The sequence below is a fragment of the Ranitomeya variabilis genome, chromosome 1, assembly GCF_051348905.1.
Source record: "Ranitomeya variabilis isolate aRanVar5 chromosome 1, aRanVar5.hap1, whole genome shotgun sequence".
NCBI classification, from domain to species: domain Eukaryota; kingdom Metazoa; phylum Chordata; class Amphibia; order Anura; family Dendrobatidae; genus Ranitomeya; species Ranitomeya variabilis.
In genome coordinates, this window is record NC_135232.1 from 789,856,678 (window position 1) to 789,883,463 (window position 26,786).

The window sequence follows — 26,786 nt, forward strand, 5'->3', positions numbered from 1 at the left end:
TTCATACTTTGTCTCAGTTGTTGGAAATATGAAAAAGGAAAAAAAATTTATCAGATCTGCGCTTCATATTAACATTTAGAGAAAATTAGAAGTCCGAGTCCCACCAGAGTCGTATTTTAAAGTTTGTGTGACATTCATACTTTGTCTCAGTTGTTGGAAATATGAAAAAGGAAAAAAAATGTATCAGATCTGCGCTTCATATTAACATTTAGAGAAAATTAGAAGCCGTATTTAGGTTTGAACTTGTCATAGAACGTAGAAGGAGCAGATACTAAAGGCTCATTGACACAAACAATAGCATATAGGGCACAATAAATTATTGCATATTGTTTGCCTAGTGATTGGTGTTCTGTTTCCTGTTTTCAGTAGTCCCAAGTTCTTTTTTTAATTTGAACCTTTTTAAAAGTCATTTTTGTATGTGTTTACAAGATATGCAAAACGTGGACATTCTTTGGCTAAAAAGTGTCGAAATAAGTTTAAAGATGAGAACAGAGTGATATCAGCTGCCTTGTCCTCATAAACACTTTCTGCTTCGCTAACGAGATCACTGAAATCATGTAAGCAGGTAATTTTTGGAGAGCCGAAATTCAGTGGAAATGAGTTTTTTGTTATTAAGTTAATTTTTATGGTAAGAAATTAGTTTATAATTTTGGACAAATCATCTGATCTCTTTTCATAATAATCTAGCGTTAACACAAATTACCACTATAAAATCTGAAGCAGTAAACTTTGTGAAAGCCAAATTTTGTATCAGTCTGAAATCTTTTGGCCATTAATGTACAGTCCTAGATATTTTTAGAAAAACTGTAAAAGGAAAAAATGAGGAATGGAAAAACTTCTAAAGAAAAGCTTAGCTGACTTCTAAAATCAGGATATCTAGCAGGAGCACTTCAGAAAATTTCCCTGCATTCATTTGGACTAAAACAAATGTTCTCTGATAGTCTTATCATATGGCTAAAATTATTTCCTTTGTTTTGACTAATATCCTTCCCAAACCAGTGTCCCATTAGCGTACAACGAAACTGATGTTCCAAGCCATTTTTCTAGGCTTAAGTTCCTAAGGGTCAGTGGCTACTGCATTGAAGCTGTAGAAAGTAAAAAAGATCAAAGCTTGAGAGTCAGAAACCAGCAAAATCAACCCCTTTTGTGGTCTTGCATACATTACTGTGCCACATTTTACCAACAGGGAACTCTGTTAGTAATTTATAATGAACTCCTGGCATGTAAGACTAAAAAAGTGCATGTAATGAGTTTTAGTATGAAATAGATCTTTCCCTTTTACATTATATGCATTTTCTTTCTGATCAGTTTTACCTTTACAAATAAGAAAACAAAAGCAAAGTTCCATAGAGAAAAGAAATCTTTCTGTTATCCAGTCATCAGGAAAATGTTGAGTATCTAGATTTGACAAAACACCTACTTCAAGTAAGAGACTTGTGGCTCTGTGGCGCAATGGATAGCGCATTGGACTTCTAGGGAACTGATGTGATTCAAAGGTTGTGGGTTCGAGTCCCACCAGAGTCGTATTTTAAAGTTTGTGTGACATTCATACTTTGTCTCAGTTGTTGGAAATATGAAAAAGGAAAAAAAATTTATCAGATCTGCGCTTCATATTAACATTTAGAGAAAATTAGAAGTCCGAGTCCCACCAGAGTCGTATTTTAAAGTTTGTGTGACATTCATACTTTGTCTCAGTTGTTGGAAATATGAAAAAGGAAAAAAAATGTATCAGATCTGCGCTTCATATTAACATTTAGAGAAAATTAGAAGCCGTATTTAGGTTTGAACTTGTCAAAGAACGTAGAAGGAGCAGATACTAAAGGCTCATTGACACAAACAATAGCATATAGGGCACAATAAATTATTGCATATTGTTTGTCTAGTAATTGGTGTTCTGTTTCCTGTTTTCAGTAGTCCCAAGTTCTTTTTTTAATTTGAACCTTTTTAGAAGTCATTTTTGTATGTGTTTACAAGATATGCAAAACGTGGACATTCTTTGGCTAAAAAGTGTCGAAATAAGTTTAAAGATGAGAACAGAGTGATATCAGCTGCCTTGTCCTCATAAACACTTTCTGCTTCGCTAACGAGATCACTGAAATCATGTAAGCAGGTAATTTTTGGAGAGCCGAAATTCAGTGGAAATGAGTTTTTTGTTATTAAGTTAATTTTTATGGTAAGAAATTAGTTTATAATTTTGGACAAATCATCTGATCTCTTTTCATAATAATCTAGCGTTAACACAAATTACCACTATAAAATCTGAAGCAGTAAACTTTGTGAAAGCCAAATTTTGTATCAGTCTGAAATCTTTTGGCCATTAATGTACAGTCCTAGATATTTTTAGAAAAACTGTAAAAGGAAAAAATGAGGAAAGGAAAAACTTCTAAAGAAAAGCATTGCTGACTTCTAAAATCAGGATATCTAGCAGGAGCACTCCATTAAATTTCCCTGCATTTATTTGGACTAAAACAAATGTTCTCTGATAGTCTTATCATATGGCTAAAATTATTTCCTTTGTTTTGACTAATATCCTTCCCAAACCAGTGTCCCATTAGCGTACAACGAAACTAATGTTCCAAGCCATTTTTCTAGGCTTAAGTTCCTAAGGGTCAGTGGCTACTGCATTGAAGCTGTAGAAAGTAAAAAAGATCAAAGCTTGAGAGTCAGAAACCAGCAAAATCAACCCCTTTTGTGGTCTTGCATACATTACTGTGCCACATTTTACCAACAGGGAACTCTGTTAGTAATTTATAATGAACTCCTGGCATGTAAGACTAAAAAAGTGCATGTAATGAGTTTTAGTATGAAATAGATCTTTCCCTTTTACATTATATGCATTTTCTTTCTGATCAGTTTTACCTTTACAAATAAGAAAACAAAAGCAAAGTTCCATAGAGAAAAGAAATCTTTCTGTTATCCAGTCATCAGGAGAATGTTGAGTATCTAGATTTGACAAAACACCTACTTCAAGTAAGAGACTTGTGGCTCTGTGGCGCAATGGATAGCGCATTGGACTTCTAGGGAACTGATGTGATTCAAAGGTTGTGGGTTCGAGTCCCACCAGAGTCGTATTTTAAAGTTTGTGTGACATTCATACTTTGTCTCAGTTGTTGGAAATATGAAAAAGGAAAAAAAATGTATCAGATCTGCGCTTCATATTAACATTTAGAGAAAATTAGAAGCCGTATTTAGGTTTGAACTTGTCAAAGAACGTAGAAGGAGCAGATACTAAAGGCTCATTGACACAAACAATAGCATATAGGGCACAATAAATTATTGCATATTGTTTGTCTAGTGATTGGTGTTCTGTTTCCTGTTTTCAGTAGTCCCAATTTCTTTTTTTAATTTGAACCTTTTTAAAAGTCATTTTTGTATGTGTTTACAAGATATGCAAAACGTGGACATTCTTTGGCTAAAAAGTGTCGAAATAAGTTTAAATATGAGAACAGAGTGATATCAGCTGCCTTGTCCTCATAAACACTTTCTGCTTCGCTAACGAGATCACTGAAATCATGTAAGCAGGTAATTTTTGGAGAGCCGAAATTCAGTGGAAATGAGTTTTTTGTTATTAAGTTAATTTTTATGGTAAGAAATTAGTTTATAATTTTGGACAAATCATCTGATCTCTTTTCATAATAATCTAGCGTTAACACAAATTACCACTATAAAATCTGAAGCAGTAAACTTTGTGAAAGCCAAATTTTGTATCAGTCTGAAATCTTTTGGCCATTAATGTACAGTCCTAGATATTTTTAGAAAAACTGTAAAAGGAAAAAATGAGGAAAGGAAAAACTTCTAAAGAAAAGCATTGCTGACTTCTAAAATCAGGATATCTAGCAGGAGCACTCCAGAAAATTTCCCTGCATTTATTTGGACTAAAACAAATGTTCTCTGATAGTCTTATCATATGGCTAAAATTATTTCCTTTGTTTTGACTAATATCCTTCCCAAACCAGTGTCCCATTAGCGTACAACGAAACTGATGTTCCAAGCCATTTTTCTAGGCTTAAGTTCCTAAGGGTCAGTGGCTACTGCATTGAAGCTGTAGAAAGTAAAAAAGATCAAAGCTTGAGAGTCAGAAACCAGCAAAATCAACCCCTTTTGTGGTCTTGCATACATTACTGTGCCACATTTTACCAACAGGGAACTCTGTTAGTAATTTATAATGAACTCCTGGCATGTAAGACTAAAAAAGTGCATGTAATGAGTTTTAGTATGAAATAGATCTTTCCCTTTTACATTATATGCATTTTCTTTCTGATCAGTTTTACCTTTACAAATAAGAAAACAAAAGCAAAGTTCCATAGAGAAAAGAAATCTTTCTGTTATCCAGTCATCAGGAAAATGTTGAGTATCTAGATTTGACAAAACACCTACTTCAAGTAAAAGACTTGTGGCTCTGTGGTGCAATGGATAGCGCATTGGACTTCTAGGTAACTGATGTGATTCAAAGGTTGTGGGTTCGAGTCCCACCAGAGTCGTATTTTAAAGTTTGTGTGACATTCATACTTTGTCTCAGTTGTTGGAAATGTGAAAAAGGAAAAAAAATGTATCAGATCTGCGCTTCATATTAACATTTAGAGAAAATTAGAAGCCGTATTTAGGTTTGAACTTGTCAAAGAACGTAGAAGGAGCAGATACTAAAGGCTCATTGACACAAACAATAGCATATAGGGCACAATAAATTATTGCATATTGTTTGTCTAGTGATTGGTGTTCTGTTTCCTGTTTTCAGTAGTCCCAATTTCTTTTTTTAATTTGAACCTTTTTAAAAGTCATTTTTGTATGTGTTTACAAGATATGCAAAACGTGGACATTCTTTGGCTAAAAAGTGTCGAAATAAGTTTAAAGATGAGAACAGAGTGATATCAGCTGCCTTGTCCTCATAAACACTTTCTGCTTCGCTAACGAGATCACTGAAATCATGTAAGCAGGTAATTTTTGGAGAGCCGAAATTCAGTGGAAATGAGTTTTTTGTTATTAAGTTAATTTTTATGGTAAGAAATTAGTTTATAATTTTGGACAAATCATCTGATCTCTTTTCATAATAATCTAGCGTTAACACAAATTACCACTATAAAATCTGAAGCAGTAAACTTTGTGAAAGCCAAATTTTGTATCAGTCTGAAATCTTTTGGCCATTAATGTACAGTCCTAGATATTTTTAGAAAAACTGTAAAAGGAAAAAATGAGGAAAGGAAAAACTTCTAAAGAAAAGCATAGCTGACTTCTAAAATCAGGATATCTAGCAGGAGCACTCCAGAAAATTTCCCTGCATTTATTTGGACTAAAACAAATGTTCTCTGATAGTCTTATCATATGGCTAAAATTATTTCCTTTGTTTTGACTAATATCCTTCCCAAACCAGTGTCCCATTAGCGTACAACGAAACTGATGTTCCAAGCCATTTTTCTAGGCTTAAGTTCCTAAGGGTCAGAGGCTACTGCATTGAAGCTGTAGAAAGTAAAAAAGATCAAAGCTTGAGAGTCAGAAACCAGCAAAATCAACCCCTTTTGTGGTCTTGCATACATTACTGTGCCACATTTTACCAACAGGGAACTCTGTTAGTAATTTATAATGAACTCCTGGCATGTAAGACTAAAAAAGTGCATGTAATGAGTTTTAGTATGAAATAGATCTTTCCCTTTTACATTATATGTATTTTCTTTCTGATCAGTTTTACCTTTACAAATAAGAAAACAAAAGCAAAGTTCCATAGAGAAAAGAAATCTTTCTGTTATCCAGTCATCAGGAAAATGTTGAGTATCTAGATTTGACAAAACACCTACTTCAAGTAAGAGACTTGTGGCTCTGTGGCGCAATGGATAGCGCATTGGACTTCTAGGGAACTGATGTGATTCAAAGGTTGTGGGTTCGAGTCCCACCAGAGTCGTATTTTAAAGTTTGTGTGACATTCATACTTTGTCTCAGTTGTTGGAAATATGAAAAAGGAAAAAAAATTTATCAGATCTGCGCTTCATATTAACATTTAGAGAAAATTAGAAGTCCGAGTCCCACCAGAGTCGTATTTTAAAGTTTGTGTGACATTCATACTTTGTCTCAGTTGTTGGAAATATGAAAAAGGAAAAAAAATGTATCAGATCTGCGCTTCATATTAACATTTAGAGAAAATTAGAAGCCGTATTTAGGTTTGAACTTGTCATAGAACGTAGAAGGAGCAGATACTAAAGGCTCATTGACACAAACAATAGCATATAGGGCACAATAAATTATTGCATATTGTTTGTCTAGTGATTGGTGTTCTGTTTCCTGTTTTCAGTAGTCCCAAGTTCTTTTTTTAATTTGAACCTTTTTAAAAGTCATTTTTGTATGTGTTTACAAGATATGCAAAACGTGGACATTCTTTGGCTAAAAAGTGTCGAAATAAGTTTAAAGATGAGAACAGAGTGATATCAGCTGCCTTGTCCTCATAAACACTTTCTGCTTCGCTAACGAGATCACTGAAATCATGTAAGCAGGTAATTTTTGGAGAGCCGAAATTCAGTGGAAATGAGTTTTTTGTTATTAAGTTAATTTTTATGGTAAGAAATTAGTTTATAATTTTGGACAAATCATCTGATCTCTTTTCATAATAATCTAGCGTTAACACAAATTACCACTATAAAATCTGAAGCAGTAAACTTTGTGAAAGCCAAATTTTGTATCAGTCTGAAATCTTTTGGCCATTAATGTACAGTCCTAGATATTTTTAGAAAAACTGTAAAAGGAAAAAATGAGGAAAGGAAAAACTTCTAAAGAAAAGCATTGCTGACTTCTAAAATCAGGATATCTAGCAGGAGCACTCCAGAAAATTTCCCTGCATTTATTTGGACTAAAACAAATGTTCTCTGATAGTCTTATCATATGGCTAAAATTATTTCCTTTGTTTTGACTAATATCCTTCCCAAACCAGTGTCCCATTAGCGTACAACGAAACTGATGTTCCAAGCCATTTTTCTAGGCTTAAGTTCCTAAGGGTCAGTGGCTACTGCATTGAAGCTGTAGAAAGTAAAAAAGATCAAAGCTTGAGAGTCAGAAACCAGCAAAATCAACCCCTTTTGTGGTCTTGCATACATTACTGTGCCACATTTTACCAACAGGGAACTCTGTTAGTAATTTATAATGAACTCCTGGCATGTAAGACTAAAAAAGTGCATGTAATGAGTTTTAGTATGAAATAGATCTTTCCCTTTTACATTATATGCATTTTCTTTCTGATCAGTTTTACCTTTACAAATAAGAAAACAAAAGCAAAGTTCCATAGAGAAAAGAAATCTTTCTGTTATCCAGTCATCAGGAGAATGTTGAGTATCTAGATTTGACAAAACACCTACTTCAAGTAAGAGACTTGTGGCTCTGTGGCGCAATGGATAGCGCATTGGACTTCTAGGGAACTGATGTGATTCAAAGGTTGTGGGTTCGAGTCCCACCAGAGTCGTATTTTAAAGTTTGTGTGACATTCATACTTTGTCTCAGTTGTTGGAAATATGAAAAAGGAAAAAAAATGTATCAGATCTGCGCTTCATATTAACATTTAGAGAAAATTAGAAGCCGTATTTAGGTTTGAACTTGTCAAAGAACGTAGAAGGAGCAGATACTAAAGGCTCATTGACACAAACAATAGCATATAGGGCACAATAAATTATTGCATATTGTTTGTCTAGTGATTGGTGTTCTGTTTCCTGTTTTCAGTAGTCCCAATTTCTTTTTTTAATTTGAACCTTTTTAAAAGTCATTTTTGTATGTGTTTACAAGATATGCAAAACGTGGACATTCTTTGGCTAAAAAGTGTCGAAATAAGTTTAAATATGAGAACAGAGTGATATCAGCTGCCTTGTCCTCATAAACACTTTCTGCTTCGCTAACGAGATCACTGAAATCATGTAAGCAGGTAATTTTTGGAGAGCCGAAATTCAGTGGAAATGAGTTTTTTGTTATTAAGTTAATTTTTATGGTAAGAAATTAGTTTATAATTTTGGACAAATCATCTGATCTCTTTTCATAATAATCTAGCGTTAACACAAATTACCACTATAAAATCTGAAGCAGTAAACTTTGTGAAAGCCAAATTTTGTATCAGTCTGAAATCTTTTGGCCATTAATGTACAGTCCTAGATATTTTTAGAAAAACTGTAAAAGGAAAAAATGAGGAAAGGAAAAACTTCAAAAGAAAAGCATAGCTGACTTCTAAAATCAGGATATCTAGCAGGAGCACTCCAGAAAATTTCCCTGCATTTATTTGGACTAAAACAAATGTTCTCTGATAGTCTTATCATATGGCTAAAATTATTTCCTTTGTTTTGACTAATATCCTTCCCAAACCAGTGTCCCATTAGCGTACAACGAAACTGATGTTCCAAGCCATTTTTCTAGGCTTAAGTTCCTAAGGGTCAGAGGCTACTGCATTGAAGCTGTAGAAAGTAAAAAAGATCAAAGCTTGAGAGTCAGAAACCAGCAAAATCAACCCCTTTTGTGGTCTTGCATACATTACTGTGCCACATTTTACCAACAGGGAACTCTGTTAGTAATTTATAATGAACTCCTGGCATGTAAGACTAAAAAAGTGCATGTAATGAGTTTTAGTATGAAATAGATCTTTCCCTTTTACATTATATGTATTTTCTTTCTGATCAGTTTTACCTTTACAAATAAGAAAACAAAAGCAAAGTTCCATAGAGAAAAGAAATCTTTCTGTTATCCAGTCATCAGGAAAATGTTGAGTATCTAGATTTGACAAAACACCTACTTCAAGTAAGAGACTTGTGGCTCTGTGGCGCAATGGATAGCGCATTGGACTTCTAGGGAACTGATGTGATTCAAAGGTTGTGGGTTCGAGTCCCACCAGAGTCGTATTTTAAAGTTTGTGTGACATTCATACTTTGTCTCAGTTGTTGGAAATATGAAAAAGGAAAAAAAATTTATCAGATCTGCGCTTCATATTAACATTTAGAGAAAATTAGAAGTCCGAGTCCCACCAGAGTCGTATTTTAAAGTTTGTGTGACATTCATACTTTGTCTCAGTTGTTGGAAATATGAAAAAGGAAAAAAAATGTATCAGATCTGCGCTTCATATTAACATTTAGAGAAAATTAGAAGCCGTATTTAGGTTTGAACTTGTCATAGAACGTAGAAGGAGCAGATACTAAAGGCTCATTGACACAAACAATAGCATATAGGGCACAATAAATTATTGCATATTGTTTGTCTAGTGATTGGTGTTCTGTTTCCTGTTTTCAGTAGTCCCAAGTTCTTTTTTTAATTTGAACCTTTTTAAAAGTCATTTTTGTATGTGTTTACAAGATATGCAAAACGTGGACATTCTTTGGCTAAAAAGTGTCGAAATAAGTTTAAAGATGAGAACAGAGTGATATCAGCTGCCTTGTCCTCATAAACACTTTCTGCTTCGCTAACGAGATCACTGAAATCATGTAAGCAGGTAATTTTTGGAGAGCCGAAATTCAGTGGAAATGAGTTTTTTGTTATTAAGTTAATTTTTATGGTAAGAAATTAGTTTATAATTTTGGACAAATCATCTGATCTCTTTTCATAATAATCTAGCGTTAACACAAATTACCACTATAAAATCTGAAGCAGTAAACTTTGTGAAAGCCAAATTTTGTATCAGTCTGAAATCTTTTGGCCATTAATGTACAGTCCTAGATATTTTTAGAAAAACTGTAAAAGGAAAAAATGAGGAATGGAAAAACTTCTAAAGAAAAGCTTAGCTGACTTCTAAAATCAGGATATCTAGCAGGAGCACTTCAGAAAATTTCCCTGCATTCATTTGGACTAAAACAAATGTTCTCTGATAGTCTTATCATATGGCTAAAATTATTTCCTTTGTTTTGACTAATATCCTTCCCAAACCAGTGTCCCATTAGCGTACAACGAAACTGATGTTCCAAGCCATTTTTCTAGGCTTAAGTTCCTAAGGGTCAGTGGCTACTGCATTGAAGCTGTAGAAAGTAAAAAAGATCAAAGCTTGAGAGTCAGAAACCAGCAAAATCAACCCCTTTTGTGGTCTTGCATACATTACTGTGCCACATTTTACCAACAGGGAACTCTGTTAGTAATTTATAATGAACTCCTGGCATGTAAGACTAAAAAAGTGCATGTAATGAGTTTTAGTATGAAATAGATCTTTCCCTTTTACATTATATGCATTTTCTTTCTGATCAGTTTTACCTTTACAAATAAGAAAACAAAAGCAAAGTTCCATAGAGAAAAGAAATCTTTCTGTTATCCAGTCATCAGGAAAATGTTGAGTATCTAGATTTGACAAAACACCTACTTCAAGTAAGAGACTTGTGGCTCTGTGGCGCAATGGATAGCGCATTGGACTTCTAGGGAACTGATGTGATTCAAAGGTTGTGGGTTCGAGTCCCACCAGAGTCGTATTTTAAAGTTTGTGTGACATTCATACTTTGTCTCAGTTGTTGGAAATATGAAAAAGGAAAAAAAATTTATCAGATCTGCGCTTCATATTAACATTTAGAGAAAATTAGAAGTCCGAGTCCCACCAGAGTCGTATTTTAAAGTTTGTGTGACATTCATACTTTGTCTCAGTTGTTGGAAATATGAAAAAGGAAAAAAAATGTATCAGATCTGCGCTTCATATTAACATTTAGAGACAATTAGAAGCCGTATTTAGGTTTGAACTTGTCAAAGAACGTAGAAGGAGCAGATACTAAAGGCTCATTGACACAAACAATAGCATATAGGGCACAATAAATTATTGCATATTGTTTGTCTAGTAATTGGTGTTCTGTTTCCTGTTTTCAGTAGTCCCAAGTTCTTTTTTTAATTTGAACCTTTTTAAAAGTCATTTTTGTATGTGTTTACAAGATATGCAAAACGTGGACATTCTTTGGCTAAAAAGTGTCGAAATAAGTTTAAAGATGAGAACAGAGTGATATCAGCTGCCTTGTCCTCATAAACACTTTCTGCTTCGCTAACGAGATCACTGAAATCATGTAAGCAGGTAATTTTTGGAGAGCCGAAATTCAGTGGAAATGAGTTTTTTGTTATTAAGTTAATTTTTATGGTAAGAAATTAGTTTATAATTTTGGACAAATCATCTGATCTCTTTTCATAATAATCTAGCGTTAACACAAATTACCACTATAAAATCTGAAGCAGTAAACTTTGTGAAAGCCAAATTTTGTATCAGTCTGAAATCTTTTGGCCATTAATGTACAGTCCTAGATATTTTTAGAAAAACTGTAAAAGGAAAAAATGAGGAAAGGAAAAACTTCTAAAGAAAAGCATTGCTGACTTCTAAAATCAGGATATCTAGCAGGAGCACTCCAGAAAATTTCCCTGCATTTATTTGGACTAAAACAAATGTTCTCTGATAGTCTTATCATATGGCTAAAATTATTTCCTTTGTTTTGACTAATATCCTTCCCAAACCAGTGTCCCATTAGCGTACAACGAAACTGATGTTCCAAGCCATTTTTCTAGGCTTAAGTTCCTAAGGGTCAGTGGCTACTGCATTGAAGCTGTAGAAAGTAAAAAAGATCAAAGCTTGAGAGTCAGAAACCAGCAAAATCAACCCCTTTTGTGGTCTTGCATACATTACTGTGCCACATTTTACCAACAGGGAACTCTGTTAGTAATTTATAATGAACTCCTGGCATGTAAGACTAAAAAAGTGCATGTAATGAGTTTTAGTATGAAATAGATCTTTCCCTTTTACATTATATGCATTTTCTTTCTGATCAGTTTTACCTTTACAAATAAGAAAACAAAAGCAAAGTTCCATAGAGAAAAGAAATCTTTCTGTTATCCAGTCATCAGGAGAATGTTGAGTATCTAGATTTGACAAAACACCTACTTCAAGTAAGAGACTTGTGGCTCTGTGGCGCAATGGATAGCGCATTGGACTTCTAGGGAACTGATGTGATTCAAAGGTTGTGGGTTCGAGTCCCACCAGAGTCTTTCTGATCAGTTTTACCTTTACAAATAAGAAAACAAAAGCAAAGTTCCATAGAGAAAAGAAATCTTTCTGTTATCCAGTCATCAGGAGAATGTTGAGTATCTAGATTTGACAAAACACCTACTTCAAGTAAGAGACTTGTGGCTCTGTGGCGCAATGGATAGCGCATTGGACTTCTAGGGAACTGATGTGATTCAAAGGTCAAAGGTGTATTTTAAAGTTTGTGTGACATTCATACTTTGTCTCAGTTGTTGGAAATATGAAAAAGGAAAAAAAATGTATCAGATCTGCGCTTCATATTAACATTTAGAGAAAATTAGAAGCCGTATTTAGGTTTGAACTTGTCAAAGAACGTAGAAGGAGCAGATACTAAAGGCTCATTGACACAAACAATAGCATATAGGGCACAATAAATTATTGCATATTGTTTGTCTAGTAATTGGTGTTCTGTTTCCTGTTTTCAGTAGTCCCAAGTTCTTTTTTTAATTTGAACCTTTTTAAAAGTCATTTTTGTATGTGTTTACAAGATATGCAAAACGTGGACATTCTTTGGCTAAAAAGTGTCGAAATAAGTTTAAAGATGAGAACAGAGTGATATCAGCTGCCTTGTCCTCATAAACACTTTCTGCTTCGCTAACGAGATCACTGAAATCATGTAAGCAGGTAATTTTTGGAGAGCCGAAATTCAGTGGAAATGAGTTTTTTGTTATTAAGTTAATTTTTATGGTAAGAAATTAGTTTATAATTTTGGACAAATCATCTGATCTCTTTTCATAATAATCTAGCGTTAACACAAATTACCACTATAAAATCTGAAGCAGTAAACTTTGTGAAAGCCAAATTTTGTATCAGTCTGAAATCTTTTGGCCATTAATGTACAGTCCTAGATATTTTTAGAAAAACTGTAAAAGGAAAAAATGAGGAAAGGAAAAACTTCTAAAGAAAAGCATAGCTGACTTCTAAAATCAGGATATCTAGCAGGAGCACTCCAGAAAATTTCCCTGCATTTATTTGGACTAAAACAAATGTTCTCTGATAGTCTTATCATATGGCTAAAATTATTTCCTTTGTTTTGACTAATATCCTTCCCAAACCAGTGTCCCATTAGCGTACAACGAAACTGATGTTCCAAGCCATTTTTCTAGGCTTAAGTTCCTAAGGGTCAGAGGCTACTGCATTGAAGCTGTAGAAAGTAAAAAAGATCAAAGCTTGAGAGTCAGAAACCAGCAAAATCAACCCCTTTTGTGGTCTTGCATACATTACTGTGCCACATTTTACCAACAGGGAACTCTGTTAGTAATTTATAATGAACTCCTGGCATGTAAGACTAAAAAAGTGCATGTAATGAGTTTTAGTATGAAATAGATCTTTCCCTTTTACATTATATGTATTTTCTTTCTGATCAGTTTTACCTTTACAAATAAGAAAACAAAAGCAAAGTTCCATAGAGAAAAGAAATCTTTCTGTTATCCAGTCATCAGGAAAATGTTGAGTATCTAGATTTGACAAAACACCTACTTCAAGTAAGAGACTTGTGGCTCTGTGGCGCAATGGATAGCGCATTGGACTTCTAGGGAACTGATGTGATTCAAAGGTTGTGGGTTCGAGTCCCACCAGAGTCGTATTTTAAAGTTTGTGTGACATTCATACTTTGTCTCAGTTGTTGGAAATATGAAAAAGGAAAAAAAATTTATCAGATCTGCGCTTCATATTAACATTTAGAGAAAATTAGAAGCCGTATTTAGGTTTGAACTTGTCAAAGAACGTAGAAGGAGCAGATACTAAAGGCTCATTGACACAAACAATAGCATATAGGGCACAATAAATTATTGCATATTGTTTGTCTAGTAATTGGTGTTCTGTTTCCTGTTTTCAGTAGTCCCAAGTTCTTTTTTTAATTTGAACCTTTTTAAAAGTCATTTTTGTATGTGTTTACAAGATATGCAAAACGTGGACATTCTTTGGCTAAAAAGTGTCGAAATAAGTTTAAAGATGAGAACAGAGTGATATCAGCTGCCTTGTCCTCATAAACACTTTCTGCTTCGCTAACGAGATCACTGAAATCATGTAAGCAGGTAATTTTTGGAGAGCCGAAATTCAGTGGAAATGAGTTTTTTGTTATTAAGTTAATTTTTATGGTAAGAAATTAGTTTATAATTTTGGACAAATCATCTGATCTCTTTTCATAATAATCTAGCGTTAACACAAATTACCACTATAAAATCTGAAGCAGTAAACTTTGTGAAAGCCAAATTTTGTATCAGTCTGAAATCTTTTGGCCATTAATGTACAGTCCTAGATATTTTTAGAAAAACTGTAAAAGGAAAAAATGAGGAAAGGAAAAACTTCTAAAGAAAAGCATAGCTGACTTCTAAAATCAGGATATCTAGCAGGAGCACTCCAGAAAATTTCCCTGCATTTATTTGGACTAAAACAAATGTTCTCTGATAGTCTTATCATATGGCTAAAATTATTTCCTTTGTTTTGACTAATATCCTTCCCAAACCAGTGTCCCATTAGCGTACAACGAAACTGATGTTCCAAGCCATTTTTCTAGGCTTAAGTTCCTAAGGGTCAGAGGCTACTGCATTGAAGCTGTAGAAAGTAAAAAAGATCAAAGCTTGAGAGTCAGAAACCAGCAAAATCAACCCCTTTTGTGGTCTTGCATACATTACTGTGCCACATTTTACCAACAGGGAACTCTGTTAGTAATTTATAATGAACTCCTGGCATGTAAGACTAAAAAAGTGCATGTAATGAGTTTTAGTATGAAATAGATCTTTCCCTTTTACATTATATGTATTTTCTTTCTGATCAGTTTTACCTTTACAAATAAGAAAACAAAAGCAAAGTTCCATAGAGAAAAGAAATCTTTCTGTTATCCAGTCATCAGGAAAATGTTGAGTATCTAGATTTGACAAAACACCTACTTCAAGTAAGAGACTTGTGGCTCTGTGGCGCAATGGATAGCGCATTGGACTTCTAGGGAACTGATGTGATTCAAAGGTTGTGGGTTCGAGTCCCACCAGAGTCGTATTTTAAAGTTTGTGTGACATTCATACTTTGTCTCAGTTGTTGGAAATATGAAAAAGGAAAAAAAATTTATCAGATCTGCGCTTCATATTAACATTTAGAGAAAATTAGAAGTCCGAGTCCCACCAGAGTCGTATTTTAAAGTTTGTGTGACATTCATACTTTGTCTCAGTTGTTGGAAATATGAAAAAGGAAAAAAAATGTATCAGATCTGCGCTTCATATTAACATTTAGAGAAAATTAGAAGCCGTATTTAGGTTTGAACTTGTCATAGAACGTAGAAGGAGCAGATACTAAAGGCTCATTGACACAAACAATAGCATATAGGGCACAATAAATTATTGCATATTGTTTGTCTAGTGATTGGTGTTCTGTTTCCTGTTTTCAGTAGTCCCAAGTTCTTTTTTTAATTTGAACCTTTTTAAAAGTCATTTTTGTATGTGTTTACAAGATATGCAAAACGTGGACATTCTTTGGCTAAAAAGTGTCGAAATAAGTTTAAAGATGAGAACAGAGTGATATCAGCTGCCTTGTCCTCATAAACACTTTCTGCTTCGCTAACGAGATCACTGAAATCATGTAAGCAGGTAATTTTTGGAGAGCCGAAATTCAGTGGAAATGAGTTTTTTGTTATTAAGTTAATTTTTATGGTAAGAAATTAGTTTATAATTTTGGACAAATCATCTGATCTCTTTTCATAATAATCTAGCGTTAACACAAATTACCACTATAAAATCTGAAGCAGTAAACTTTGTGAAAGCCAAATTTTGTATCAGTCTGAAATCTTTTGGCCATTAATGTACAGTCCTAGATATTTTTAGAAAAACTGTAAAAGGAAAAAATGAGGAAAGGAAAAACTTCTAAAGAAAAGCATTGCTGACTTCTAAAATCAGGATATCTAGCAGGAGCACTCCAGAAAATTTCCCTGCATTTATTTGGACTAAAACAAATGTTCTCTGATAGTCTTATCATATGGCTAAAATTATTTCCTTTGTTTTGACTAATATCCTTCCCAAACCAGTGTCCCATTAGCGTACAACGAAACTGATGTTCCAAGCCATTTTTCTAGGCTTAAGTTCCTAAGGGTCAGTGGCTACTGCATTGAAGCTGTAGAAAGTAAAAAAGATCAAAGCTTGAGAGTCAGAAACCAGCAAAATCAACCCCTTTTGTGGTCTTGCATACATTACTGTGCCACATTTTACCAACAGGGAACTCTGTTAGTAATTTATAATGAACTCCTGGCATGTAAGACTAAAAAAGTGCATGTAATGAGTTTTAGTATGAAATAGATCTTTCCCTTTTACATTATATGCATTTTCTTTCTGATCAGTTTTACCTTTACAAATAAGAAAACAAAAGCAAAGTTCCATAGAGAAAAGAAATCTTTCTGTTATCCAGTCATCAGGAGAATGTTGAGTATCTAGATTTGACAAAACACCTACTTCAAGTAAGAGACTTGTGGCTCTGTGGCGCAATGGATAGCGCATTGGACTTCTAGGGAACTGATGTGATTCAAAGGTTGTGGGTTCGAGTCCCACCAGAGTCGTATTTTAAAGTTTGTGTGACATTCATACTTTGTCTCAGTTGTTGGAAATATGAAAAAGGAAAAAAAATGTATCAGATCTGCGCTTCATATTAACATTTAGAGAAAATTAGAAGCCGTATTTAGGTTTGAACTTGTCAAAGAACGTAGAAGGAGCAGATACTAAAGGCTCATTGACACAAACAATAGCATATAGGGCACAATAAATTATTGCATATTGTTTGTCTAGTGATTGGTGTTCTGTTTCCTGTTTTCAGTAGTCCCAATTTCTTTTTTTAATTTGAACCTTTTTAAAAGTCATTTTTGTATGTGTTTACAAGATATGCAAAACGTGGACATTCTTTGGCTAAAAAGTGTCGAAATAAGTTTAAATATGAGAACAGAGTGATATCAGCTGCCTTGTCCTCATAAACACTTTCTGCTTCGCTAACGAGATCACTGAAATCATGTAAGCAGGTAATTTTTGGAGAGCCGAAATTCAGTGGAAATGAGTTTTTTGTTATTAAGTTAATTTTTATGGTAAGAAATTAGTTTATAATTTTGGACAAATCATCTGATCTCTTTTCATAATAATCTAGCGTTAACACAAATTACCACTATAAAATCTGAAGCAGTAAACTTTGTGAAAGCCAAATTTTGTATCAGTCTGAAATCTTTTGGCCATTAATGTACAGTCCTAGATATTTTTAGAAAAACTGTAAAAGGAAAAAATGAGGAAAGGAAAAACTTCTAAAGAAAAGCATAGCTGACTTCTAAAATCAGGATATCTAGCAGGAGCACTCCAGAAAATTTCCCTGCATTTATTTGGACTAAAACAAATGTTCTCTGATAGTCTTATCATATGGCTAAAATTATTTCCTTTGTTTTGACTAATATCCTTCCCAAACCAGTGTCCCATTAGCGTACAACGAAACTGATGTTCCAAGCCATTTTTCTAGGCTTAAGTTCCTAAGGGTCAGAGGCTACTGCATTGAAGCTGTAGAAAGTAAAAAAGATCAAAGCTTGAGAGTCAGAAACCAGCAAAATCAACCCCTTTTGTGGTCTTGCATACATTACTGTGCCACATTTTACCAACAGGGAACTCTGTTAGTAATTTATAATGAACTCCTGGCATGTAAGACTAAAAAAGTGCATGTAATGAGTTTTAGTATGAAATAGGTCTTTCCCTTTTACATTATATGTATTTTCTTTCTGATCAGTTTTACCTTTACAAATAAGAAAACAAAAGCAAAGTTCCATAGAGAAAAGAAATCTTTCTGTTATCCAGTCATCAGGAAAATGTTGAGTATCTAGATTTGACAAAACACCTACTTCAAGTAAGAGACTTGTGGCTCTGTGGCGCAATGGATAGCGCATTGGACTTCTAGGGAACTGATGTGATTCAAAGGTTGTGGGTTCGAGTCCCACCAGAGTCGTATTTTAAAGTTTGTGTGACATTCATACTTTGTCTCAGTTGTTGGAAATATGAAAAAGGAAAAAAAATTTATCAGATCTGCGCTTCATATTAACATTTAGAGAAAATTAGAAGTCCGAGTCCCACCAGAGTCGTATTTTAAAGTTTGTGTGACATTCATACTTTGTCTCAGTTGTTGGAAATATGAAAAAGGAAAAAAAATGTATCAGATCTGCGCTTCATATTAACATTTAGAGAAAATTAGAAGCCGTATTTAGGTTTGAACTTGTCATAGAACGTAGAAGGAGCAGATACTAAAGGCTCATTGACACAAACAATAGCATATAGGGCACAATAAATTATTGCATATTGTTTGTCTAGTGATTGGTGTTCTGTTTCCTGTTTTCAGTAGTCCCAAGTTCTTTTTTTAATTTGAACCTTTTTAAAAGTCATTTTTGTATGTGTTTACAAGATATGCAAAACGTGGACATTCTTTGGCTAAAAAGTGTCGAAATAAGTTTAAAGATGAGAACAGAGTGATATCAGCTGCCTTGTCCTCATAAACACTTTCTGCTTCGCTAACGAGATCACTGAAATCATGTAAGCAGGTAATTTTTGGAGAGCCGAAATTCAGTGGAAATGAGTTTTTTGTTATTAAGTTAATTTTTATGGTAAGAAATTAGTTTATAATTTTGGACAAATCATCTGATCTCTTTTCATAATAATCTAGCGTTAACACAAATTACCACTATAAAATCTGAAGCAGTAAACTTTGTGAAAGCCAAATTTTGTATCAGTCTGAAATCTTTTGGCCATTAATGTACAGTCCTAGATATTTTTAGAAAAACTGTAAAAGGAAAAAATGAGGAATGGAAAAACTTCTAAAGAAAAGCTTAGCTGACTTCTAAAATCAGGATATCTAGCAGGAGCACTTCAGAAAATTTCCCTGCATTCATTTGGACTAAAACAAATGTTCTCTGATAGTCTTATCATATGGCTAAAATTATTTCCTTTGTTTTGACTAATATCCTTCCCAAACCAGTGTCCCATTAGCGTACAACGAAACTGATGTTCCAAGCCATTTTTCTAGGCTTAAGTTCCTAAGGGTCAGTGGCTACTGCATTGAAGCTGTAGAAAGTAAAAAAGATCAAAGCTTGAGAGTCAGAAACCAGCAAAATCAACCCCTTTTGTGGTCTTGCATACATTACTGTGCCACATTTTACCAACAGGGAACTCTGTTAGTAATTTATAATGAACTCCTGGCATGTAAGACTAAAAAAGTGCATGTAATGAGTTTTAGTATGAAATAGATCTTTCCCTTTTACATTATATGCATTTTCTTTCTGATCAGTTTTACCTTTACAAATAAGAAAACAAAAGCAAAGTTCCATAGAGAAAAGAAATCTTTCTGTTATCCAGTCATCAGGAAAATGTTGAGTATCTAGATTTGACAAAACACCTACTTCAAGTAAGAGACTTGTGGCTCTGTGGCGCAATGGATAGCGCATTGGACTTCTAGGGAACTGATGTGATTCAAAGGTTGTGGGTTCGAGTCCCACCAGAGTCGTATTTTAAAGTTTGTGTGACATTCATACTTTGTCTCAGTTGTTGGAAATATGAAAAAGGAAAAAAAATTTATCAGATCTGCGCTTCATATTAACATTTAGAGAAAATTAGAAGTCCGAGTCCCACCAGAGTCGTATTTTAAAGTTTGTGTGACATTCATACTTTGTCTCAGTTGTTGGAAATATGAAAAAGGAAAAAAAATGTATCAGATCTGCGCTTCATATTAACATTTAGAGACAATTAGAAGCCGTATTTAGGTTTGAACTTGTCAAAGAACGTAGAAGGAGCAGATACTAAAGGCTCATTGACACAAACAATAGCATATAGGGCACAATAAATTATTGCATATTGTTTGTCTAGTAATTGGTGTTCTGTTTCCTGTTTTCAGTAGTCCCAAGTTCTTTTTTTAATTTGAACCTTTTTAAAAGTCATTTTTGTATGTGTTTACAAGATATGCAAAACGTGGACATTCTTTGGCTAAAAAGTGTCGAAATAAGTTTAAAGATGAGAACAGAGTGATATCAGCTGCCTTGTCCTCATAAACACTTTCTGCTTCGCTAACGAGATCACTGAAATCATGTAAGCAGGTAATTTTTGGAGAGCCGAAATTCAGTGGAAATGAGTTTTTTGTTATTAAGTTAATTTTTATGGTAAGAAATTAGTTTATAATTTTGGACAAATCATCTGATCTCTTTTCATAATAATCTAGCGTTAACACAAATTACCACTATAAAATCTGAAGCAGTAAACTTTGTGAAAGCCAAATTTTGTATCAGTCTGAAATCTTTTGGCCATTAATGTACAGTCCTAGATATTTTTAGAAAAACTGTAAAAGGAAAAAATGAGGAAAGGAAAAACTTCTAAAGAAAAGCATTGCTGACTTCTAAAATCAGGATATCTAGCAGGAGCACTCCAGAAAATTTCCCTGCATTTATTTGGACTAAAACAAATGTTCTCTGATAGTCTTATCATATGGCTAAAATTATTTCCTTTGTTTTGACTAATATCCTTCCCAAACCAGTGTCCCATTAGCGTACAACGAAACTGATGTTCCAAGCCATTTTTCTAGGCTTAAGTTCCTAAGGGTCAGTGGCTACTGCATTGAAGCTGTAGAAAGTAAAAAAGATCAAAGCTTGAGAGTCAGAAACCAGCAAAATCAACCCCTTTTGTGGTCTTGCATACATTACTGTGCCACATTTTACCAACAGGGAACTCTGTTAGTAATTTATAATGAACTCCTGGCATGTAAGACTAAAAAAGTGCATGTAATGAGTTTTAGTATGAAATAGATCTTTCCCTTTTACATTATATGCATTTTCTTTCTGATCAGTTTTACCTTTACAAATAAGAAAACAAAAGCAAAGTTCCATAGAGAAAAGAAATCTTTCTGTTATCCAGTCATCAGGAGAATGTTGAGTATCTAGATTTGACAAAACACCTACTTCAAGTAAGAGACTTGTGGCTCTGTGGCGCAATGGATAGCGCATTGGACTTCTAGGGAACTGATGTGATTCAAAGGTTGTGGGTTCGAGTCCCACCAGAGTCTTTCTGATCAGTTTTACCTTTACAAATAAGAAAACAAAAGCAAAGTTCCATAGAGAAAAGAAATCTTTCTGTTATCCAGTCATCAGGAGAATGTTGAGTATCTAGATTTGACAAAACACCTACTTCAAGTAAGAGACTTGTGGCTCTGTGGCGCAATGGATAGCGCATTGGACTTCTAGGGAACTGATGTGATTCAAAGGTTGTGGGTTCGAGTCCCACCAGAGTCGTATTTTAAAGTTTGTGTGACATTCATACTTTGTCTCAGTTGTTGGAAATATGAAAAAGGAAAAAAAATGTATCAGATCTGCGCTTCATATTAACATTTAGAGAAAATTAGAAGCCGTATTTAGGTTTGAACTTGTCAAAGAACGTAGAAGGAGCAGATACTAAAGGCTCATTGACACAAACAATAGCATATAGGGCCCAATAAATTATTGCATATTGTTTGTCTAGTAATTGGTGTTCTGTTTCCTGTTTTCAGTAGTCCCAAGTTCTTTTTTTAATTTGAACCTTTTTAAAAGTCATTTTTGTATGTGTTTACAAGATATGCAAAACGTGGACATTCTTTGGCTAAAAAGTGTCGAAATAAGTTTAAAGATGAGAACAGAGTGATATCAGCTGCCTTGTCCTCATAAACACTTTCTGCTTCGCTAACGAGATCACTGAAATCATGTAAGCAGGTAATTTTTGGAGAGCCGAAATTCAGTGGAAATGAGTTTTTTGTTATTAAGTTAATTTTTATGGTAAGAAATTAGTTTATAATTTTGGACAAATCATCTGATCTCTTTTCATAATAATCTAGCGTTAACACAAATTACCACTATAAAATCTGAAGCAGTAAACTTTGTGAAAGCCAAATTTTGTATCAGTCTGAAATCTTTTGGCCATTAATGTACAGTCCTAGATATTTTTAGAAAAACTGTAAAAGGAAAAAATGAGGAAAGGAAAAACTTCTAAAGAAAAGCATTGCTGACTTCTAAAATCAGGATATCTAGCAGGAGCACTCCAGAAAATTTCCCTGCATTTATTTGGACTAAAACAAATGTTCTCTGATAGTCTTATCATATGGCTAAAATTATTTCCTTTGTTTTGACTAATATCCTTCCCAAACCAGTGTCCCATTAGCGTACAACGAAACTGATGTTCCAAGCCATTTTTCTAGGCTTAAGTTCCTAAGGGTCAGTGGCTACTGCATTGAAGCTGTAGAAAGTAAAAAAGATCAAAGCTTGAGAGTCAGAAACCAGCAAAATCAACCCCTTTTGTGGTCTTGCATACATTACTGTGCCACATTTTACCAACAGGGAACTCTGTTAGTAATTTATAATGAACTCCTGGCATGTAAGACTAAAAAAGTGCATGTAATGAGTTTTAGTATGAAATAGATCTTTCCCTTTTACATTATATGCATTTTCTTTCTGATCAGTTTTACCTTTACAAATAAGAAAACAAAAGCAAAGTTCCATAGAGAAAAGAAATCTTCCTGTTATCCAGTCATCAGGAGAATGTTGAGTATCTAGATTTGACAAAACACCTACTTCAAGTAAGAGACTTGTGGCTCTGTGGCGCAATGGATAGCGCATTGGACTTCTAGGGAACTGATGTGATTCAAAGGTTGTGGGTTCGAGTCCCACCAGAGTCGTATTTTAAAGTTTGTGTGACATTCATACTTTGTCTCAGTTGTTGGAAATATGAAAAAGGAAAAAAAATGTATCAGATCTGCGCTTCATATTAACATTTAGAGAAAATTAGAAGCCGTATTTAGGTTTGAACTTGTCAAAGAACGTAGAAGGAGCAGATACTAAAGGCTCATTGACACAAACAATAGCATATAGGGCACAATAAATTATTGCATATTGTTTGTCTAGTGATTGGTGTTCTGTTTCCTGTTTTCAGTAGTCCCAATTTCTTTTTTTAATTTGAACCTTTTTAAAAGTCATTTTTGTATGTGTTTACAAGATATGCAAAACGTGGACATTCTTTGGCTAAAAAGTGTCGAAATAAGTTTAAAGATGAGAACAGAGTGATATCAGCTGCCTTGTCCTCATAAACACTTTCTGCTTCGCTAACGAGATCACTGAAATCATGTAAGCAGGTAATTTTTGGAGAGCCGAAATTCAGTGGAAATGAGTTTTTTGTTATTAAGTTAATTTTTATGGTAAGAAATTAGTTTATAATTTTGGACAAATCATCTGATCTCTTTTCATAATAATCTAGCGTTAACACAAATTACCACTATAAAATCTGAAGCAGTAAACTTTGTGAAAGCCAAATTTTGTATCAGTCTGAAATCTTTTGGCCATTAATGTACAGTCCTAGATATTTTTAGAAAAACTGTAAAAGGAAAAAATGAGGAATGGAAAAACTTCTAAAGAAAAGCTTAGCTGACTTCTAAAATCAGGATATCTAGCAGGAGCACTTCAGAAAATTTCCCTGCATTCATTTGGACTAAAACAAATGTTCTCTGATAGTCTTATCATATGGCTAAAATTATTTCCTTTGTTTTGACTAATATCCTTCCCAAACCAGTGTCCCATTAGCGTACAACGAAACTGATGTTCCAAGCCATTTTTCTAGGCTTAAGTTCCTAAGGGTCAGTGGCTACTGCATTTAAGCTGTAGAAAGTAAAAAAGATCAAAGCTTGAGAGTCAGAAACCAGCAAAATCAACCCCTTTTGTGGTCTTGCATACATTACTGTGCCACATTTTACCAACAGGGAACTCTGTTAGTAATTTATAATGAACTCCTGGCATGTAAGACTAAAAAAGTGCATGTAATGAGTTTTAGTATGAAATAGATCTTTCCCTTTTACATTATATGCATTTTCTTTCTGATCAGTTTTACCTTTACAAATAAGAAAACAAAAGCAAAGTTCCATAGAGAAAAGAAATCTTTCTGTTATCCAGTCATCAGGAAAATGTTGAGTATCTAGATTTGACAAAACACCTACTTCAAGTAAGAGACTTGTGGCTCTGTGGCGCAATGGATAGCGCATTGGACTTCTAGGGAACTGATGTGATTCAAAGGTTGTGGGTTCGAGTCCCACCAGAGTCGTATTTTAAAGTTTGTGTGACATTCATACTTTGTCTCAGTTGTTGGAAATATGAAAAAGGAAAAAAAATTTATCAGATCTGCGCTTCATATTAACATTTAGAGAAAATTAGAAGTCCGAGTCCCACCAGAGTCGTATTTTAAAGTTTGTGTGACATTCATACTTTGTCTCAGTTGTTGGAAATATGAAAAAGGAAAAAAAATGTATCAGATCTGCGCTTCATATTAACATTTAGAGACAATTAGAAGCCGTATTTAGGTTTGAACTTGTCAAAGAACGTAGAAGGAGCAGATACTAAAGGCTCATTGACACAAACAATAGCATATAGGGCACAATAAATTATTGCATATTGTTTGTCTAGTAATTGGTGTTCTGTTTCCTGTTTTCAGTAGTCCCAAGTTCTTTTTTTAATTTGAACCTTTTTAAAAGTCATTTTTGTATGTGTTTACAAGATATGCAAAACGTGGACATTCTTTGGCTAAAAAGTGTCGAAATAAGTTTAAAGATGAGAACAGAGTGATATCAGCTGCCTTGTCCTCATAAACACTTTCTGCTTCGCTAACGAGATCACTGAAATCATGTAAGCAGGTAATTTTTGGAGAGCCGAAATTCAGTGGAAATGAGTTTTTTGTTATTAAGTTAATTTTTATGGTAAGAAATTAGTTTATAATTTTGGACAAATCATCTGATCTCTTTTCATAATAATCTAGCGTTAACACAAATTACCACTATAAAATCTGAAGCAGTAAACTTTGTGAAAGCCAAATTTTGTATCAGTCTGAAATCTTTTGGCCATTAATGTACAGTCCTAGATATTTTTAGAAAAACTGTAAAAGGAAAAAATGAGGAAAGGAAAAACTTCTAAAGAAAAGCATTGCTGACTTCTAAAATCAGGATATCTAGCAGGAGCACTCCAGAAAATTTCCCTGCATTTATTTGGACTAAAACAAATGTTCTCTGATAGTCTTATCATATGGCTAAAATTATTTCCTTTGTTTTGACTAATATCCTTCCCAAACCAGTGTCCCATTAGCGTACAACGAAACTGATGTTCCAAGCCATTTTTCTAGGCTTAAGTTCCTAAGGGTCAGTGGCTACTGCATTGAAGCTGTAGAAAGTAAAAAAGATCAAAGCTTGAGAGTCAGAAACCAGCAAAATCAACCCCTTTTGTGGTCTTGCATACATTACTGTGCCACATTTTACCAACAGGGAACTCTGTTAGTAATTTATAATGAACTCCTGGCATGTAAGACTAAAAAAGTGCATGTAATGAGTTTTAGTATGAAATAGATCTTTCCCTTTTACATTATATGCATTTTCTTTCTGATCAGTTTTACCTTTACAAATAAGAAAACAAAAGCAAAGTTCCATAGAGAAAAGAAATCTTTCTGTTATCCAGTCATCAGGAGAATGTTGAGTATCTAGATTTGACAAAACACCTACTTCAAGTAAGAGACTTGTGGCTCTGTGGCGCAATGGATAGCGCATTGGACTTCTAGGGAACTGATGTGATTCAAAGGTTGTGGGTTCGAGTCCCACCAGAGTCTTTCTGATCAGTTTTACCTTTACAAATAAGAAAACAAAAGCAAAGTTCCATAGAGAAAAGAAATCTTTCTGTTATCCAGTCATCAGGAGAATGTTGAGTATCTAGATTTGACAAAACACCTACTTCAAGTAAGAGACTTGTGGCTCTGTGGCGCAATGGATAGCGCATTGGACTTCTAGGGAACTGATGTGATTCAAAGGTTGTGGGTTCGAGTCCCACCAGAGTCGTATTTTAAAGTTTGTGTGACATTCATACTTTGTCTCAGTTGTTGGAAATATGAAAAAGGAAAAAAAATGTATCAGATCTGCGCTTCATATTAACATTTAGAGAAAATTAGAAGCCGTATTTAGGTTTGAACTTGTCAAAGAACGTAGAAGGAGCAGATACTAAAGGCTCATTGACACAAACAATAGCATATAGGGCACAATAAATTATTGCATATTGTTTGTCTAGTAATTGGTGTTCTGTTTCCTGTTTTCAGTAGTCCCAAGTTCTTTTTTTAATTTGAACCTTTTTAAAAGTCATTTTTGTATGTGTTTACAAGATATGCAAAACGTGGACATTCTTTGGCTAAAAAGTGTCGAAATAAGTTTAAAGATGAGAACAGAGTGATATCAGCTGCCTTGTCCTCATAAACACTTTCTGCTTCGCTAACGAGATCACTGAAATCATGTAAGCAGGTAATTTTTGGAGAGCCGAAATTCAGTGGAAATGAGTTTTTTGTTATTAAGTTAATTTTTATGGTAAGAAATTAGTTTATAATTTTGGACAAATCATCTGATCTCTTTTCATAATAATCTAGCGTTAACACAAATTACCACTATAAAATCTGAAGCAGTAAACTTTGTGAAAGCCAAATTTTGTATCAGTCTGAAATCTTTTGGCCATTAATGTACAGTCCTAGATATTTTTAGAAAAACTGTAAAAGGAAAAAATGAGGAAAGGAAAAACTTCTAAAGAAAAGCATTGCTGACTTCTAAAATCAGGATATCTAGCAGGAGCACTCCAGAAAATTTCCCTGCATTTATTTGGACTAAAACAAATGTTCTCTGATAGTCTTATCATATGGCTAAAATTATTTCCTTTGTTTTGACTAATATCCTTCCCAAACCAGTGTCCCATTAGCGTACAACGAAACTGATGTTCCAAGCCATTTTTCTAGGCTTAAGTTCC

General features: G+C 34.0%; 19 non-coding genes across 19 annotated transcripts; all 19 read left to right on the forward strand.

Annotated features, from left to right (window-relative positions):
* Nucleotides 1-1,438: 1,438 nt before the first annotated feature.
* Nucleotides 1,439-1,524, forward strand: TRNAR-UCU (transfer RNA arginine (anticodon UCU)). The gene is given in 2 exon segments: nucleotides 1,439-1,475; nucleotides 1,489-1,524. It is a non-coding gene; the product is annotated as a tRNA-Arg (tRNA).
* Nucleotides 1,525-2,983: 1,459 nt separating this feature from the next.
* Nucleotides 2,984-3,069, forward strand: TRNAR-UCU (transfer RNA arginine (anticodon UCU)). Its single transcript is given in 2 exon segments — nucleotides 2,984-3,020; nucleotides 3,034-3,069. It is a non-coding gene; the product is annotated as a tRNA-Arg (tRNA).
* Nucleotides 3,070-4,395: 1,326 nt separating this feature from the next.
* TRNAR-UCU (transfer RNA arginine (anticodon UCU)) lies at nucleotides 4,396-4,481 on the forward strand. Its single transcript is given in 2 exon segments — nucleotides 4,396-4,432; nucleotides 4,446-4,481. It is a non-coding gene; the product is annotated as a tRNA-Arg (tRNA).
* A 1,326-nt stretch (nucleotides 4,482-5,807) lies between these two features.
* TRNAR-UCU (transfer RNA arginine (anticodon UCU)) lies at nucleotides 5,808-5,893 on the forward strand. The gene is given in 2 exon segments: nucleotides 5,808-5,844; nucleotides 5,858-5,893. It is a non-coding gene; the product is annotated as a tRNA-Arg (tRNA).
* A 1,459-nt stretch (nucleotides 5,894-7,352) lies between these two features.
* On the forward strand, nucleotides 7,353-7,438 carry TRNAR-UCU (transfer RNA arginine (anticodon UCU)). Its single transcript is given in 2 exon segments — nucleotides 7,353-7,389; nucleotides 7,403-7,438. It is a non-coding gene; the product is annotated as a tRNA-Arg (tRNA).
* Nucleotides 7,439-8,764: 1,326 nt separating this feature from the next.
* Nucleotides 8,765-8,850, forward strand: TRNAR-UCU (transfer RNA arginine (anticodon UCU)). The gene is given in 2 exon segments: nucleotides 8,765-8,801; nucleotides 8,815-8,850. It is a non-coding gene; the product is annotated as a tRNA-Arg (tRNA).
* Nucleotides 8,851-10,309: 1,459 nt separating this feature from the next.
* TRNAR-UCU (transfer RNA arginine (anticodon UCU)) lies at nucleotides 10,310-10,395 on the forward strand. The gene is given in 2 exon segments: nucleotides 10,310-10,346; nucleotides 10,360-10,395. It is a non-coding gene; the product is annotated as a tRNA-Arg (tRNA).
* Nucleotides 10,396-11,854: 1,459 nt separating this feature from the next.
* TRNAR-UCU (transfer RNA arginine (anticodon UCU)) lies at nucleotides 11,855-11,940 on the forward strand. Its single transcript is given in 2 exon segments — nucleotides 11,855-11,891; nucleotides 11,905-11,940. It is a non-coding gene; the product is annotated as a tRNA-Arg (tRNA).
* Nucleotides 11,941-13,474: 1,534 nt separating this feature from the next.
* On the forward strand, nucleotides 13,475-13,560 carry TRNAR-UCU (transfer RNA arginine (anticodon UCU)). The gene is given in 2 exon segments: nucleotides 13,475-13,511; nucleotides 13,525-13,560. It is a non-coding gene; the product is annotated as a tRNA-Arg (tRNA).
* A 1,326-nt stretch (nucleotides 13,561-14,886) lies between these two features.
* TRNAR-UCU (transfer RNA arginine (anticodon UCU)) lies at nucleotides 14,887-14,972 on the forward strand. Its single transcript is given in 2 exon segments — nucleotides 14,887-14,923; nucleotides 14,937-14,972. It is a non-coding gene; the product is annotated as a tRNA-Arg (tRNA).
* A 1,459-nt stretch (nucleotides 14,973-16,431) lies between these two features.
* Nucleotides 16,432-16,517, forward strand: TRNAR-UCU (transfer RNA arginine (anticodon UCU)). Its single transcript is given in 2 exon segments — nucleotides 16,432-16,468; nucleotides 16,482-16,517. It is a non-coding gene; the product is annotated as a tRNA-Arg (tRNA).
* Nucleotides 16,518-17,843: 1,326 nt separating this feature from the next.
* On the forward strand, nucleotides 17,844-17,929 carry TRNAR-UCU (transfer RNA arginine (anticodon UCU)). Its single transcript is given in 2 exon segments — nucleotides 17,844-17,880; nucleotides 17,894-17,929. It is a non-coding gene; the product is annotated as a tRNA-Arg (tRNA).
* A 1,459-nt stretch (nucleotides 17,930-19,388) lies between these two features.
* TRNAR-UCU (transfer RNA arginine (anticodon UCU)) lies at nucleotides 19,389-19,474 on the forward strand. The gene is given in 2 exon segments: nucleotides 19,389-19,425; nucleotides 19,439-19,474. It is a non-coding gene; the product is annotated as a tRNA-Arg (tRNA).
* Nucleotides 19,475-20,933: 1,459 nt separating this feature from the next.
* On the forward strand, nucleotides 20,934-21,019 carry TRNAR-UCU (transfer RNA arginine (anticodon UCU)). The gene is given in 2 exon segments: nucleotides 20,934-20,970; nucleotides 20,984-21,019. It is a non-coding gene; the product is annotated as a tRNA-Arg (tRNA).
* Nucleotides 21,020-21,159: 140 nt separating this feature from the next.
* TRNAR-UCU (transfer RNA arginine (anticodon UCU)) lies at nucleotides 21,160-21,245 on the forward strand. The gene is given in 2 exon segments: nucleotides 21,160-21,196; nucleotides 21,210-21,245. It is a non-coding gene; the product is annotated as a tRNA-Arg (tRNA).
* A 1,326-nt stretch (nucleotides 21,246-22,571) lies between these two features.
* Nucleotides 22,572-22,657, forward strand: TRNAR-UCU (transfer RNA arginine (anticodon UCU)). The gene is given in 2 exon segments: nucleotides 22,572-22,608; nucleotides 22,622-22,657. It is a non-coding gene; the product is annotated as a tRNA-Arg (tRNA).
* A 1,326-nt stretch (nucleotides 22,658-23,983) lies between these two features.
* TRNAR-UCU (transfer RNA arginine (anticodon UCU)) lies at nucleotides 23,984-24,069 on the forward strand. The gene is given in 2 exon segments: nucleotides 23,984-24,020; nucleotides 24,034-24,069. It is a non-coding gene; the product is annotated as a tRNA-Arg (tRNA).
* A 1,459-nt stretch (nucleotides 24,070-25,528) lies between these two features.
* Nucleotides 25,529-25,614, forward strand: TRNAR-UCU (transfer RNA arginine (anticodon UCU)). The gene is given in 2 exon segments: nucleotides 25,529-25,565; nucleotides 25,579-25,614. It is a non-coding gene; the product is annotated as a tRNA-Arg (tRNA).
* A 140-nt stretch (nucleotides 25,615-25,754) lies between these two features.
* On the forward strand, nucleotides 25,755-25,840 carry TRNAR-UCU (transfer RNA arginine (anticodon UCU)). The gene is given in 2 exon segments: nucleotides 25,755-25,791; nucleotides 25,805-25,840. It is a non-coding gene; the product is annotated as a tRNA-Arg (tRNA).
* Nucleotides 25,841-26,786: the final 946 nt, after the last annotated feature.